General features: G+C 52.1%; 1 pseudogene; it reads right to left on the bottom strand.

Moving 5' to 3' along the window:
• Nucleotides 1–94: 94 nt before the first annotated feature.
• On the bottom strand, nt 95–213 carry LOC112484148 (annotated as a pseudogene).
• Nucleotides 214–5,304: the final 5,091 nt, after the last annotated feature.

Raw genomic sequence — 5,304 nt, 5'->3', positions numbered from 1 at the left:
GTCCATTTTTTTTTTTTAGGCGAGGCAACCCTTGGTTGACCTCACAGATTGCAAGGACCTTGTCAGCTTACGATCTCTTATTTTTTAATTTTTACGCCTACAGCACCTGGTCTTCCTAGGTGGTCTCCCATCCAAGTACTAACCAGGCCCGACCCTGCTTAGCTTCTGAGGTCAGACGGGATCGGGCTTGTTCAGGAGGGCGTGGCCGTAGACTGTCCCATTATTTTATCTTCCATGACACTGCAGATGAGCGAAACGCAAAGAACACCGCCTCTGATGCACCTTCGGCCTCCGCAAGCCCCAAACCGTCTCGTCACAAGTGACGGCCACTTCTTTGGGGTGCACGGTGCCCCTCGCCCACAGCTCTGCTCAGACCTCATCGACACGTTTACTTTGAACGTCCAAGCTGCTCTGCGTAAGTCACCACTGACCAGGAGGCCTCAGGGGCTCGGGTGTTTCCCTAGCGGAATTCAGAACGTGGATCGTGTGCAGTAATTGTTTCCAGGACCGAAAGGCGTGGAGCGGAGCTGGATAAACGTTTCCTGTTCACTTTGGAAAAATGCCCTGTGTCATAACGCTCTATCTTTTTTTTAATGATGAGCATCGGACCTTCACAGAGAGCAATTTTGGCCTCTGAAACAACGGCACAGCACCGCCGACGAGCTGTATCTCTGTCAATCACGGAAGACGGCTGCCGAGGGCAGGGCGGTGGAGCTGGCCAGTATGAACGAATCCAGGTGCTCTCACGTGTGACAGGGTTCTGCCAGAGTCAGACTCCGTTTAACACAAGTAAGCTGGACTCTCTCCCTCCCTCCCCGCCTCCCCCGGCGCCAACATGAGTAACAACAAAACGAAATGGAAAACAGATCCAAAACCCTCACACTGACCCAGCACTCGGCTAGAAGGCCTAGGACCCGTCGAATCAGAACAATTGACAAGTTTACCTGTTTACGGGTAACCCTGCCTCTACGTCAGAAGCTCATTTAATTGAATATTTTTTTTCTCCAGTAAAGAAATTTGAAAAATACAATGACTATGGAGAAGCGAATAGTATTGGATGCAATCCCACCGCTGAGGCACAGTCTTAAATATCCTCTCCAGTCTTAACGCAAGGCGTCGATTTGGGGTGGGGTGGGGTTTACTCCGCCATGCTCGTGAACGTAGATCACACCTAGTCGGTCCCATGTTTCACATACTATTATGGCGTGAGCATTTTTGTATATTTTAAACCCAATGCTTTGTGCTTGGCAATGACGGGCACTTGGGATATAGTTGCGTGTCAATAAATGTAATGGCTTCATTACATGTCAATCAAGCTACTAGGCATAATTTACTCTAATATGAGCTAGTATTCGATTGGTTGAAAGACTAGCTTTCTTTTTCATTGATACTTTCATCCGTATTTATGTCTATTTCTCCCGAAGCCTATTTCCAGAACGAAATCGCTAACCCAAGAGAATGATAAAATATAGATGAGTCTTTACATACCTAGGTATATCTCTATCCAGTTCTCAATACGCGTGACAAGCGCTCAACACAGGTTGTAAATAGTTTAAGTCGTAAGAAAGATATATAAACTCTGAGTGTGGCGTTTACGTAAGAAAATCCCACGATACTTGACTGTGGGATTTAAGAGAGTCTATCTGAAATGTCCTCGCCACAAAATAGAAGTGACACTTCTTGATGGCAATCTGCGATGGCAATCATTTTGCAATTTGTAAACGTATCAAATCAACACATCGCACACGCTAAACTTACGCAGTGCGATGTGTCACTTCTATCTCTATAAAGCTGGGGAGAACCCCGCAGAATCTTAGCCTCCATCCAATACCCCTTGACACTGTCTAGACAGCCTGCGAATTTTCATCCCAGCCAGAATCTTTTCCGTCTCTTGCCGACACGACCCCGTCTGCGCCCTTTCACTGTGGGAGTCAGCTCAATAGCATCACCTCTCCTGAGACGCGGGGCCGAGCCAGGACACCCCAGGGGCCAGACACTGCCTGGCTGGCTCACCCTCTGCTCAGAATCTCATGTGTTATTGGCGTGGTGCTCTCGGCAGGCTGATCTCTCAGAGAAGCCACGGATGGACCAGGAGGCCTCGGTGGGGACGTAGCATAAAGTTGCGGACTGTGCTCCCGCCCAGAGGCGAAGCTAGAGAAAGGATTTCGGCCACGTTCAGCCCGCCGGTGGGCTCGGCGTGCCCGGAGCATCCACGAGCCGGGACGCTCGGGGTCCCTGCTGCAGGAACACGGTTCTCCCGTCCTCTGAGGCCACAGCCTCCGCCGTCTGTCTCTTTTATTCAAGCCGGTAATGATACATTGTGAATTGTTCGCCACGCTGTCCCACACGCTGTGAACTCCAGCTAGACCGCCCTCTCCGCACAAGGCCTCGCATTCCTCCCGCATCTTCCCGGCCCTCAGCTTTTAACCCGGGGCTACGAACGGAGATTAATCTCCCCCAGAAGACTAACGACTCTGGTCATGCGTTTTTTTCCTGCTGCCAAGGACAGTCTCGGTGGGGGAGAGCTTCTCCCTCCTCCTTCCCTCCATAGGAGTAAACCCGCTGGACGCCCCGCCTTCTCCCTCCCGGGTTATGGGCCCGGCGGATCAGGGCCCATGACCTTGGCCTTCTCCTCCAGCTGGAGACAGTGGCCGGCAGGAAGCACGTGCTGGGCTCCGCCCCCTGTGCCACGATTCTTGGGGACAGAGCCTGCTGGGCTACTGGTCAACGTGGCCCGTTTCTTACGACTCTGTGCATGAGGCGCCTTAAAGTGAGGGGACATGCAAACGTGCCCACTTGGAGAGCGGGCCACACGCTTCCACAGCGTTGTCCATGTGAAACACTATTTTGTCCTATATCCGCTCGGCTCCTTTGTCTGTCTCTCGACTGGCTTTAAATTCGGGTGGAGAAAGGGGGCCTCGTTCACTGGCGCCCTTGGGCTCCACGGCGTGACGGATCAGCCGGCTCCTCGCTCACCTCTTGTCACCAGTGCTACCTCTCTGGGGCCGTACCCACGGTCGGGGACCCTCGGGCACACGGGCTTCCAAGGCAGCACAGCCGACCTGGCCACCCGGACAGAGCACCCCGCCCCGGGCTCCAGACAATGAGAGAAGCTGATCCTGGAAAAGGGATTCTTGGAATGCTGAGCTTAGGACGCTTCTTCCTAGGCCCCGGGGCCCGCCTTCTCCAGCCCTCACCATCGCAGTGACTGCTCCCCTCTCTCCGGAAAGCGACTCCACGGGTGCCTCTGCCCTGCTCACAGTCTCTCCAGCCTGCACCCCGGGGGGCATGATGGTTATGGAAGGCCAGCTCGTTCTCTAAGCAGCCGAAGTCCCAAGGTGGGACGGTCCCCACAGCCCACGCATTCCTGGCTTGCCGGCGCCTGGGGGAAAAGCCACGGGCAGAAGGCAAACTGAGCCATCTGCAAGGGGGACATTGGCAACCACCTCGGCGGACGCTTGTTGCTAGATGTGTCTCCCTGAGTGAGCTAATGGGTTCCCATATTCTAGGGGAGGAGAACTGGATGGAGATATCTAAAGAGGGCCGTGCAGAAAATTTAAAACAATGATTACATTTCACATTGGAAATTGGCCGCTGTCATGCACATCTAGATTCTCATCGCATAAGAATGCTCTCCGCATATTTTGTCTAAATAAAGCACACACTGGTATGATCAGCCTTCCGACCAAGAGGACCACTTATGGTCTCTCATTTGAAGAATAAGCTTTTCAACAGGTTTCTAAATGCGTAATTTTCTGTCTGGTAAATAATCTACATTATTTTTTCTGTGTGCCTAAAATGATTTACATAATCCACCTTTTACAAGTATTATAAATATGCATTTACATGATAAACTATGATTAGACTATAAAGCCAACTCATACATTTCCATGAAGCATGTTTTCTTCTTAAAAACGCACACGCACAAGAAAAACAAAGGAGCTTTACATAATTTTTACTTCTCACTTCTGCATTTTAACTTAATCGACATCTTTATTCTGAAATGTAATCAGCTGATGACACACACAGAAAGCACAATCATTTAAGAAACAAGATGTTTATATATTATTCTTCTTACTATTATTTTATATCTTAACTCTTTACTAACGTCTTCGACTTGGTGACATTAAGCCTCTTGTGCGAGGAAATCATTCAGGCTTTTGTTGAAGGAGGTCAGATCCTGATGCTTTAAAAAAAAATAAAATACACTTTTCAAGCCAGGACAGTTATAGATTTACAGGGAAGCCGTACAGTTCCTACACCCAGTGTGTCCCCGTAAACGACACCCCACAGCCACACGGTACGTTTGTCGCAATTCACGACCAAGGCCGATGCGTTGTTTTAAAGATGTGCCCGCGGTGTATTCCTTAGATTTTGCCCGGTGACCCCTCTCTGCCCCGGTTCCCCGTGCGGGACACCGTGTGACGCTGGATCACCCGGGCCTCTTTGCAATGTTCTTGGCTGGGACGGCTTCTGGATCTTCCTCCTCCCGACAAGCTCGGCAGTTCTGACGCCTCCTGGCCAGGTGTCCGAGGGCCGCGTCTCACCCGGGATCGGCCTGATGTTCTCATCGCGCTGAGACTGGGCGCCGACGTTGAGGGGGAGGTGGCAGAAACGCTTGCTTGGTTTATTTTATATCAGTATCATTTATATCACATCATTATTATGGATATCATTGTGAATCAAGTGGTTAATCAAGTGGTTAATAGTCTCGGATGTTCTGGAGACGTCCGTAAAATGAGCCTAACTTGATGTCCAGGCCCTTTTGTCATTAGGGGGCAACCGGTGGCCTCGACAAGGACAGTCGTCAGAGTTCTGAGGACAAGTCACGCTGCAGTGGGGCGAGTGCTTCGCAGCCAAGACTGGGACTCTTTCGAGAAGCTTGAGAAAGGGGAGAGGTCGAGAAGCAGCGGGGTGAAGCGGGGCCCAGGGGCTGTCCCCTGCGCTTGCCGCGTCGGTGAGAGCACGGAGCACGTCTCCAGGTGGAGGGGAGGGGCCGGAGCAAGAACGAAGGCGACAGAGGCCCAGAGAGAAGCAGGGGCCCCCAGGACAAACAGGAAGGGTCAAGGGCAGAAAGCAGCAGTGTCTATTTGGAGCGGCGTGGACCTCCGGCCTGCGGCAGTGACGTGCGGCGTAGAGAAGGCTGCGTGGGCCCCTCCCGCAGGTGTGCGTGTGAGCGGCCCACCGACGATCCCTCTGCTCGCATGACCCGGAGCTGGGTCCTGGTGCTGTCCACCGAAGCCCCTTCTCCGGGCGAGGCTCAGCTCTTCCTGAGCTCTGCCCTTGGGGAAACCGTCGATCAAC

The sequence above is a fragment of the Pteropus alecto genome, unplaced genomic scaffold, assembly GCF_000325575.1.
Source record: "Pteropus alecto unplaced genomic scaffold, ASM32557v1 scaffold447, whole genome shotgun sequence".
Classification (NCBI taxonomy): domain Eukaryota; kingdom Metazoa; phylum Chordata; class Mammalia; order Chiroptera; family Pteropodidae; genus Pteropus; species Pteropus alecto.
Note: the sequence above shows the minus strand (reverse complement) of the source record. Positions and strands in the feature narration are given on the sequence as shown.